This window comes from Alexandromys fortis, unplaced genomic scaffold (assembly GCF_014885135.2).
Source record: "Alexandromys fortis isolate MF-2015 unplaced genomic scaffold, M_Fortis_MF-2015_v1.1 scaffold_17, whole genome shotgun sequence".
Lineage (NCBI taxonomy): Eukaryota > Metazoa > Chordata > Mammalia > Rodentia > Cricetidae > Alexandromys > Alexandromys fortis.
This window is the reverse complement of record NW_026067896.1, coordinates 529,860-541,934: the sequence shown is the minus strand read 5'-3', so window position 1 is coordinate 541,934 and position 12,075 is coordinate 529,860. Positions and strand designations below refer to the sequence as shown.

General features: G+C 40.1%; 1 protein-coding gene across 2 annotated transcripts in view; it reads right to left on the bottom strand.

The window, feature by feature from the left end:
* Cpq (carboxypeptidase Q) overlaps nt 1–12,075 on the bottom strand; it is a 331,662-nt gene that overhangs the window by 63,423 nt on the left and 256,164 nt on the right. The window lies entirely within an intron of this gene.

Below are 12,075 nucleotides of genomic sequence, written 5' to 3'. Positions count from 1 at the left end.
AAAAAATGTAACAGAGAGAATGCAATAAAATTGAACAATTATTTTTATAGCAACAATAGTTTCTGAACACTTTGCTTAAGGCACTACTTACTAGAATGTGCTATGTACTCTGCAGGAGGAGAAAAGTAACCATCAATCTTACCCAACTATGTACCTTATGAGATAAATAATAGCTGCTCTAACAAGAATGCCCACAGGTGCAGTAGTGGCCCAACGTCCTGAGAATAACCAGCCACTTTATGATTGGATTTATGTCCCTCTCCAGAAGATGAAACCATGCTCCACGCCATTATCAGGCCAAGAACCTATGACTAGACAAGTCATAGCTCCTAGGGAAGAAACTTATACTGTTAAAATAGCACAGTATTAGACTGACTTCTAATGACTTATTGATATACCTATAGATTGAGGCATCTTTCACTCCTGATCATAGAAACTTTTATTTGCACTAGATAGTGACTAACAGAGAGAGCAACAACAGGCCAGGAGCAGGAGACAGAAGATTCCAGAATCCTCAGTCCTAAACTGAATATACCACACCTCAGCCTCCCAAAACTTAGGGGTAATTGCCAAAGAAGGGGTAGAAAAACTGTAAGAGCAGAGGTGGTGGACGACTACAAGGAAATAGTGTCTTCTGGACATAGCAGGACAGCCGTACGCAGAAACTCACACCAGTTGTGACAGCGCATACAAGACTTGTGCAAGTCCAAGCCAGACCAAATCTCAGCACAGATAAGGGAGGGGGCACAAAATTCTACCCCTAGCTTTGGGAAAAACCGTTGGTTTTCTCTAAGAGTACAGCCCCCGGTAAGGTGACCACGCTCCCGTGGGAGGATGCAGCACACATTAGCCTAGCCGGGGACAAACTGAAGACACAAAGTCAGGAGCCATGGATCTGAGATGATTTCTGGGAGGGGTGGATATGATCATAATGCACTCCACAAAATTCTAAAATAAGCAATCTGACTTTTAAAAAGTGAGATTAACAAAGCAGGATCCTACTCATAGCTGTGCCTTCATTTAATTTTCAGCGAAAGGTCCATGGTACTCATAATAAATGCAGCTATCTTTGCTCTCAGCTGTAGCTACTGCCTTATGGTGCCATCGTTTGAATTAGTAATGTGTAGCGTATTTACATTTATACTCTATATTAAGGGCTCATCAAACTGAATATTGCTGCAAGGGTAGCAGGTAGGCATGTAATCTGGCACCCTTAATATTTCTCTCTGTTCTACCTCTACCCTAAACACTGCAGGAAGGAGAAAAGCAAAACCATAATACATCCTATAAATGAAAATAGAATTGGACAGTCTTGTATGTGAAGGTTCCCAAGTTGCAAACAGATCCTGTGTTTTCAACAAGGAGAGCTTGTGGTATGAGGACAACCCAGCTCTGCCTTCCGTTGCTTTGTGCCCCATCTCCAAATGGCCACTTGCAATTTTCCAGTCACAAGTCTTAAAAATCAGAGATACAAATAGTACAGTCAAACAAATGAATAGGTTTTAATTTTTACACAATCATAATACAAAGTCTACTCAGGATTTATTATCTCTGCTAATAAAGTAATTTAATTAAACACAGCGGAGTGAAAACAAAAATATTGTATTGCTACACCATTTCCTTCCAATTAGGAATCAAAGCCTAAAACAATAAAACGTCCCTTCAACCCAAATAAAACAGGATGTGTACAGACATCAGCAAACTAGAATCCTGGCGAGGATAGAGATGTTTGATTCCCACTCGTGTATGTTTCCATTAGCTGCTGCTAACTTGATAGCAGAGTGTTATTGTTTTCTACTCATATGTAAACATAACCATATGTTTCCTATAAAGAAGCAAGAAAACAAACCATCCACCATACATGACATCACTTCCCTCTAGTTATGGAGTCATCTAAGCGTTGAGATACCACTCTTCGCAAAGGAACCACTGATGCTCAGGAATGTGAGTCACAAGCTTCAGATTACTCAGCAGGAGCAGCTCAGTGTAGGTGGGAAAAGCTGATCATGTTAGAGGCAGGGAGGAGAGCCATGCTCCATGTCACCCCTTCTCCGTGCACGCAGATAGATATTCCATGCTTGTTTACATAGCATAGGGAAAAGCCTATTTCTTGAGACAAAATGCTTGGTTGCTGAGATGACCAACTCTGATTTTAAAAGAGAAAAGACTAGAACACACAGAGGAAGCTCAAGGATAAGTTAGGATGTCATCTGTGACCTCACTTCTCTCTTAATAAAGCAGTGGCTGTCTACTAGGAGCCGCGGAAATGATTGCTCGTTGCCATTCATTGTACAAAACCCAAGGCAGAGGAATGGTGCTTGTGACTTTTTTTTTTTTTTTTTTGAGACAGGGTTTCTCTGTGGTTTTGGAGCCTGTCCTGGAACTAGCTCTTGTAGACGAGGCTGGCCTCGAACTCACAGAGATCCGCCTGCCTCTGCCTCCCAAGTGCTGGGATTAAAGGCGTGCTCCATCACCGTTACTGCAGTTCTCAGTTACCGTCTGCTCAGGGCTGGGGGTTCACAGCCATCATACATTGCAATCACATCCTGCAACACTTCTTTTTCCCCTTTATTCTTTTTCTTAAGGGTTAAGCAACTTGGCTGAAAGCAATTTGGTAACCATTAACATTCTCTGGTTGTAATGCAACATCAAAAAGAAGGAAACTGCTGAAAATACATATTGAATGTTTTTAATTGCTTGCTTTATAATATAAACACAAGGGTGATATGTGTATTCTTTCCTTTTATAAAATTCCCGGCATTACTTTTTTTTTAAAAAAAAAATATGGACCCATGTTCCATAACATCCCCCTTTCTCCCTAAAATTAGCTTCATCTTTGTTTTAAAACTTTTTAACTTTCTCATAACATAGAGAAAATAATTCCCCAGAAAATTATGAGAAAATATGCCCATTTCTCGACACGTCTTTTTTTATTATTAAAAGTGACAGTGAAATGCCCAAGTAAATGAAAGGAAAGGAGCCTCATAATTATTTGAATTTGAAGCATAGTGTCCTCACTTTAATCTTCAAAGAAGACAGAGTCTGTACCGACATGGGGCAGTTGGCCTCAGCACCACTTTCTGGCTGTTAATGCTTCACAGATGATGGTGGCAAGGCTGTTTGGTCAGGTGGTAATCCCAAAGGAAATTCCGAAAGCAAACCATCTCATGTGTGCTGGGTGGCTGCAATCACCTTCTGCAGCTGTGTCAGGGGACCCTAACCCCAGCACGGCAGGCATCGGCTCCTTACAGGGCTCTAATCCAAACCCAGTCCTGGCTGGAGGGTAGGTAGAGAAACGTCTCTTACCGGATGAAGTTAAAATCAGGTTTTGCTTTCTGGTCAGGTCTGTCCTGGAGTTCAAACTTTGTATTTCTGACAGGCTCCAGCATCTGATTTTGTGCAGCCACGGGTACCCAGGGGAGAGGTAGGAAAAGAATGATGACAAGGTGGAGTGCTATACGTTACTTTCACTTGACAGCTAAACTAGCTGAAGCCTGGGGAAATGGGAAGCCTTGGGTAAGTTACATTAGTACTAAATTGCAGGTACCTATTGCAGTTTAGCCTCCATTGTGCTGGAGATTGGAGCGGAATGAACAGCTCACTGAAGCCCGGATCTATCACTCAGAGTGTGTGCTCGGAGGTATTCTACTGTGGGACGACCCTCGTCCCATTTTTACAATGTCATTTCAAGCATTTTGGGTTTCAGTGAATTCTCCTCTTGTGCTAGTCAAAGTCCACTGATAGCTCTTAAATGTATTAAGACATATCATTGCTCACAAATGTCACTATGGCAACCGTAATGAGCCAGCAGGCTAAAAATACTGAAAGAACATCAGCAAAAAAAGATACATTTTAATTACATAGGAAACAGAATTATATTCACTCTGATATTTGAAAAACAATGAAATAACTAGGGTATTTGGTAAATTGGCTAAAAGAAGACTCTAGTTAACGATGTCTTCCACCAGTCTATAGCTGTATTACTGATGTAGCAAAATTAACTAATGAAAGTCATGAGACCCAAGATCTCACAGTGATATTTGGATTTCCTTTACGTCATGCCACTGGCTTCATATTCATTTCTATATAGAAATACGGGAGCTTTGAAAGGATAGCCTTCTCAACCCCCCCATCTCTCTCCATCTTTTCTTACCCCACTACCCTGACAGCCTCTCCTTGTCCCTACCAACTCCTCCCCTTCTGCAAGTTCAAAGGTCAGAACTGAATCCTCAATGAGAGAAGCACTTTCTTCCATTGGCACCTTTCTTAATCCAAGAACCTTTTAAGGAAGGAAAAAGTTCTGTGTTTGATGGTGCAAATGTGCCAGACATCAGAGTCCTTTCTGGGGAACTTCTCTTGCTGCTGCTCTTGGTTGGGAAGCCTACAACAGCTTCTTTAAATGTCTCTGAGATTATGGCTGGCAGCTGGGTTCATTTTCTTTCTTTTTTTTCTTTAACTTTCACAACAGCTATATTGCTTTTATTTATTTAAATTATTTATTTGTTCATTTATTTATTTATTTTACATTCCAAACACAGTTTCCCCTCCCTCCTCTCCTCCCATTTCTTCCCCCTACTTCCCTTTTAATCCCTTCCCATTCCTTCTCCATCTCCATTCAGAAGGGGTAAGGGCTCCCATGGGAATTAACAAAACAGGTATATCAAGTTGGGGCAGATCCAAGTTCCTCCCCCTTGTATCAAGGCTTAGCAAGGCATTCCGCCATAGGGAATAGGTTCCAAAGAGCCAGCTTATGCATCAGGGACAGGTCCTGGTCTCACTGCTAGGAGCCCCACAAAAGACCAAGCTACAAAACTGTCACCCTATGTAGATGGCCTAGGTCAGTCCCATCCCATCTCCCTAGATGTCTGCCCAGAGTCTGTAGGCTCAGGTCAGTTTTCTCTATGGATTTCCTCATCATGATCTTGGCACTGCCCCTGCTCATATAATCCCTTCTCCCTCTCTTTAACTCTCTTTAACTGGTGTTCAGCCCAGTGCTTGACTTGCCTTTTTTTTTTTTTTTTTGTTTTTAGACAGGGTTTCTCTGTGGCTTTGGAGCCTGTCCTGGAACTAGCTCTGTAGACCAGGCTGGTCTCAAACTCACAGAGATCCGCCTGCCTCTGCCTCCCGAGTGTTGGGATTAAAGGCGTGCGCCACCACCACCCGGCTCTTTTTTTTTTTTTTTTTTCTGTAGATGACTTAGAGGTTCAGAACACTGGCTGCTTCTCTGGAGGATCGGTTTGGTTCCCAGAACCCAAAGGCAGCTCACAACTGCCTATGACTAGCTCCACAAATCTAATGTCCTCATCTGGGCTCTGTGGGTACATATACAATATGTATTCACATCTGCATCAATAAAAATAAAAGTACAATTTTGAAAGTAAAAAGAGGGCTGAATATATTGTCCAGTGGGAGAACACTTGTGTCAGTGACCAAAGGTCCAAGTTTAATCCTCAGGATTGGGAAAAGAAAAACTCAGCAGTGATTTTTCAAGGACTCATGTCTATGGGAGATTATTTTGTGCGTCTTTATAATAATGGATAGTGGATAAAATAATGGAACTCTTCAAGAACACTTTTAAAAGATGCAGAAACCTTTAATTTTTATAGCATTCTTTCTGATATATTGGTCATCAACTAAAGTAAAAGATAAAATATTAATATTATTCAGGGAGAAAATGTATGTATGCAATAGCTATTAGGAAGAAGTTGAGGAGTGGGCTACAATGCACCAATGCACACTTAGCCCTGGGCATTCCTACTTTTCATGCATACTTCAGTACGATTATTAATGGGGCCCTATTTCTTCTGCAGCAATGTCTTAGTTCTAACAGTAAATCATATGGAGACCCGTGAAAGGTGTCGTTTACAAAGACCTGGATAGCAGTGCAGGGGCACAGATCACCAGCAGACACTGACTGGTCACCACACTAAATGTGAGGAATTTATGCACATGCATCAAGACCAGAAAGAAAATACCTTCTTTCCTTTCTCTCCTCTTCCTCTCTCTAAGCACATACTTAAAGAACACGCTTTTCCCTTGTTCACAGAAGGTCGAGCACGGCCCTCCACCGGTACTCCACCTCCATGACTCTTCTCTCAGGATTCCATGCAGAGTTCTTCATTACATCTTTAAGTCTTCACTTTGATAACACCACTCCACAAACTCTCCTTCGTGCCTCTCTTTCAAAGGTTAAACATTCTCCAATACCCCTCTCTCTGTTTTGTCTTACTCTTTCATTCATGTGTGACTACTCTCTTATGTATCCAGCCAGTTTATTATCACTCTGAATGGAACCAAGAGGAGGATGAAGCTTAAATAGGGTGTAGCATTGAGAAAGTTGGAGAGACCATGCGCAGAGAGAAAGGATAAATACATTTATGCATTCGTGTTTTGTGTTTAAACACATGCATGTGGATATATTCACATATATAAGTCTAGCTCCTATTAGCACAAAACCAAGTCCTGGTAGTCATGGTCAAGGTAGCAATGACCACTTCTCAGACTTTTAATCTGTCTGTTCCTCCTACAGTTCTTAAGATTTAGTATGTATTTTATAAGGCTCTTACTATATAAGGTTTGATATAGTATAAATGGTAAAAAAAAAAATCAATCCTTCTACTCACAGAATAGAGAGTAAAAATGTGACTTCCGAAGGTTGGGAGGGTCGAGAAGAGAGAGCGGCGGGAAGGGTGACCAGTGGGTGCTCAGCTACAGTTGGCTAGAAGGAAGAAGCGCTGGTGAGCTACTACAGCAGGCACCAGTGCTACCAGGCATGAACTCTGCCTTCCAGGAGAGTACAAGAAAGTTATCTGAAGGTTCTTACACTGCAGGAATGAAGCGTTTGAAGACTTTCACCACATCTACACAGTACGCTGCTCACACATGTGTCAAAGCATTCACGCTACCCTTCATAAGCAGAAGTTTAGGTTTTTGTGTATCAGACAAAATAAGTTCAAAAAATAAAGTAAAAACACAATAAAAAGAAGATAGAGAGAGGGGGATGGCAGTGAATGTGGCTACAAGGGGCCAGCCTGGGTGACAAAGTTTTCTCTGTGGCCTGAGACACTGTAAACACCCTTGTAAGAGTTTTGTAGAGAACTAGTCAAAGTCACATAAGCAATAACTTGTTATTGTGTGGAAAGGATTTAATATTTTCTTAGAATAAAAAATATCTTTTAAAAAATCATTACATTAAAAAACACTTTCCAGCAAGCTATTTAGCATGAGGTCAGTTTTAAAAATAGTGCCCATAAGTTATCAAAAGACATGTGAAATATGTAAGGTCATTTTAATCAGAGAACAATAAGGTAATCTTACTTGGAGGCTAAACGGTGATTATTTTCTCCTTCTCAGGCGAAAGTAGGAGTGAATGCATCCTTGGCAGACCCTGTCTTCATTTTACTCTCTGGTCTGAGAGCCTCATGTATTAGACTTAGTGAAATGAAATGGCCCCCGCTCGCAGGAGGGGAGGGCGGTAAGCAATAGGAAAATAACTGCCAAGTGAAAATTTAAATGGAATTTAAAAAATATTAAAAATACATTTTTAAAACCTTAAGGTTTGTTATGTTAAAGTTGGTACAACACGAGGCTATAACACTCGGCGTAATCAGCCAGACTCAATTACAGAAACCGATGAATGCATCCTGGGACCACCGAGAGCTTTACCAATTGCTTTTCGTAGTCCCCGAGTTTTAAAGTAGTCAGGCAAAATGAAGGGAAATAATAAACAGATGAAGCAATTTGACTTTGAAAAGAGTTAAGGATAACTTAATAGGTATATTTTAGATAAAAGGACGCTAAGGAATTATAGTGATTACAGGGGGAGATCCAAATAGGTATCCGCAATGAGCTTAGGGGGTGAGGAGAAACAATTTCCCTTCTCTGAGAACAGTAATAAACAGAAGCAGCAATCATCAGAAGGGAGCAAGAGAAAGTAGCACAGGTAGAAAATAGTTTCTAATGGGCTAGAAATAATGGCCATTCTGAGAAGCCACCTGAGGAGCACTCAGGAGTCTAGACACAGAAAAGCCCAAGGAGAGGGAAACCAAAGAATGAGCCAGTCCCTCACCCTGCCAGCCTCCTTGCTACAGCTCTGCTTCTTTCATCTGGTGCACACATCATCTCTGCCTCTTTCATCTGGTATTCCTGGTGCTTGAAGGCTGCAGGTGACTAGGCTGGGTCTGTGGGTGACCACCCTAAGAGGTGATTGGCCTCAGAACAGAGTGAAAACTGCAAGTGGAGGCATGAAAAGGTGAAGGTTCTGATGACATCTGATGTACTTGTTGGCTAGTTAGTTAACCTGGCCTCTGATTTTGTGTTTGTAAAATGGAGGCATTCCTAGTTGTTGTGCAGGTTTATTAAGGCAGGAGTTCTTAAGCTGGGCTGTGCTTGGGAATTCATAGATTTGGAGCAGGTTTGGGAACTTGAAAAGGAAATAATTATTTATTTTCCCTATCCTGCAACAGAAATTTAGACTCTATTTAATATAATTTGTGGGGATTAAAATATAATTACATCATTTCCCCTTCCCTTTGCTCCCTTCAATCCCTCCCATGTGAACCCCCAACTCTCTCAGATTAGTGGCCTCTTAGAATTTCTTTAGATTACGGAGGTTAGCAACAAGCCACAGTAGAATGTGTCACTTTGTCAGAAAAAAGTATCACAGATATTCTCATGTCGTGTTATGCATGTTGCAAAATTTAAAAAAAAAATAACTTGTACATTCATCACACTGAAATTATGGCAACAATTAAAACATAGTTTAGAGTTGTTATTTAATAAATTTTAAATATCATACATAAAATTATTTAAATTCAATTTTAAAAAAGAGAACTGACTTTTAATAAAGGTCTTGTGCTTTTTACTTTATATATTCCCTATTAAAGTTGTTCAGGGCACATGCAGTGGCCATATTTCTCTGATGGCTGAACGGCAGCTTTATTAATGAAAAAGATAACTGTCCCTGTTTTCATTCTTGTTATACTCACTTGAGCTGTTCTTCTCTAGAAACTGTGAGTTGGGATTTTGTTTCTGTTCTATAATTTGTGAACTACTTGATCCCTCTTAGGCTCAAGCCATCTTCAGCCTTTAAGAAGGCTCTGAAGAGTGTGAATATATTCAAGACTGCATATATTCAAAGGTATACCAGATGGTTACTTTGTTCTATTGAGACTTGTGATTACTATCAACAAGAGTGATTCATAAGTAGAATATTAAGTCATATTCCAGGCAGAGTGCATTTGAGAGAGAAAGGAAACAATTATAACAGGATAATGGTTAGAGACTAGACTATCTTCAGGAAATTGGTGGGGAAAATGCTATTTAAATGTTTTTCTTTAAAAATTAGGAAAGAAAACATTATTTTTCTAATAGTTGGCATCTTCTACTACAAAACTCAACAAACATGCCCTACACATTTCCCCCCAATTTTAGCATTTTGGGATCTGGAATGTGTCTTGCATTCCACAGGAAGCTAGCCAAACTCAAGGCAAGGAAAGAAACTCTGCCATGAGTTGTTCCTTACAGTGTCTGTTCATGTACAAAGTTCCTCACTGAGGGGAGTCATTGTACTCTGCACTTTAGTTATCTGTTCTTTTGTCAACACAGATCATTGAATTTTAGCTCTAAGCCCCAATCATTAAATTTTTCATAAACTCTTGATGAATATAGAAGATTGATTTTCCTGTGTGAGGGGAGCAATTGGAAGCAATAGCTCTTTGGGGTGGATCCCTGATTGCTGAAGGGGAGTAAAGACTAGTGTCCTCAAGCATGCTTAATAGGTATCACCTACCCAAGTTTAGAGTCAGTCTGTCCAAATATCCATTACTTTTTTAGCAGAAGTATGGTTTTGGAGACTTATTTTTATTTTTAAATTTATACTTATGTATGTATGCCTGTGTGTATATACCACATGTGTGAGAGCAGCAGTGGAAGCCAGAAGGTGTCAGAGTCCTCGGAACTAGAGTTATGGGCGAGTGTCATGCGGTGTGTAGGATGCTGAGAATCATACTCTGGTCCTTTGGGAGAGCATCTTCAGCCTCAGTGTGGCTTTTAGAACTTTCTTAAAAAAATCGTAGGCAAAATGAAGATGCAGAGAAAAGTGATTTTCAGTGTGCCTGTGATCCGACTGTCAACTACAAAGAAGCATTCTCATTACTTTGTTAAATCCCCTCTGCTAAGGCGTCCCTGCTTATGATTCATGGGTTTCATAATGATCTTCAGACTCCACGCTCAAAGTATTTAAACATGGGTTGGTTCTGTCAGAGGCCATGGATATATGCAGCTTGTGGCAACTGATAATTCAGTGCTCAGCCCACGAGAGGAGAGCCCTGATGGAGGTTAACCCTGTCCAGGAAAGCCCTGTAGGACCATCGACCCCCTGAAACTGTTGCTCACTCTTGCTAAAGCAGCTTGGTGTCTCCCCAATACCTACCTGCATTGCAGTGTGTAATCTCATGTGATGTGTATATCTAATCTCATGATTACATTTCAATCTTATGAACACATATATCTGTGGGTCATCATCAGGAAGATGACTTTTCATTTAGCTATGTAATTTTGATGTACAGAATATGTGTTGGGAAGTGCTTCATAACCAAATCTATCTGTTCCCACGAGTACTGTAGAAACTTAAAAGCCTATTTTGTTGTTTTGTTCAGACTAACTGTACACAATTATCTCCCTCTCACCCCAGCCCAAGTTCAAACTAGACTAAAGGCTTTTCGTAAATAGATCATAAATTTAAAACTTTACAGCTGTGAACAAGGTCAGAGTCATAGATATCGAGCCAGGTTGCTACACAAAGCACCCTAAGAAAAGCATGCCAACTTTTCCCTTGTCAGTCTGATAGCAATAGACCCAGTCTCAAAGTTTGTCACTAGGCACTGGCCCCTTCTCTGTCTGGTCATGGTCTTACTCTTGTATCCTTGGAACCTTGTGTTGCTATGGCAATGACTCGGTTCCCTATCGCTTACCCTAGGAATGTGCTGTTGGCCCAGGAGAGGTAACTTTTGTAAATTTTTTTTTTATTGCTTCAAGGCTCCTGTAAAGAGAAGACCATTCAGGCTGGAGAAGAAGCTGGAAGGAATTAAAATTCAGACAGGAGAATTAGAAAAGAAATAGAACAATAAAGGGACCGATTCAGAAAACCATGTGTGAGAGAATTCGTTTGTTCTCAGATACCCAAAGAGAAAGTCCTTTTTTACTGGTTATAGCTTCCAATCTGAGCCCCAAAGAGTCTTGGGGTGGACCCCAAAGGCTGTCATTAGATCCTACTGGCAAAATTGTTAGGGATTGTTGGTTAAATACTACTACTACTACTACTACTACTACTACTACTACTACTACTACTACTACTACTACTACTACTACCACCACCCTGGCTTTTTTATGACTTCTGAGAGATCTGTGTTGAGATTAAATGCATTCCTTACAATGGATGTAGATACAGAGTCAGTGAACCAGGTGCCTCTGTCCAGCCTCATGTGTTCTGTGTTTTCTCTCTTGTCTGTTATCTTATATTTTAAGTTTGAGAATATAATATCTAACATTCTACAAATCTTTTTCTTCGAGTATATAACTGGAACATAGAGAGCAAAATTTATTTAAATAGAAGTAAAAGGAGTTTCTTTTATGGCCATTTATAAGGCAACTGTGAGAACCATGTGTAGGAGAGAGATATAGACATCAGAGATGCTGGAGAATGATGACTCTTGACATCTCTCGGCTTACTGGGGTGAGTATTATTATCTTATTTGAATGGTAAAGTATCTTCTGGAAAAGTCTAGCTTTTTATATAACTATAATGAACACATTTTACCAAATTGGAAAATTCGTGAGAAAGATATACTTTATTTGAAAATTTTAATATTAACACCAGAATATTGGGCTCTCACAAAGACACTGTGAATTTATTACTTCACAAGTGCCACTTCCATATAATGAAGTAATTAGTTAAGAAATTATATTTGCACTTGCAACATTCTTGTTCAGTAGGAATGTCAGTATAATTAGGCGTTAAGTATATTATCAAGACTTGAAGGTAGTAACCTTGTGTTCAAGTGAACATTTTTTTTC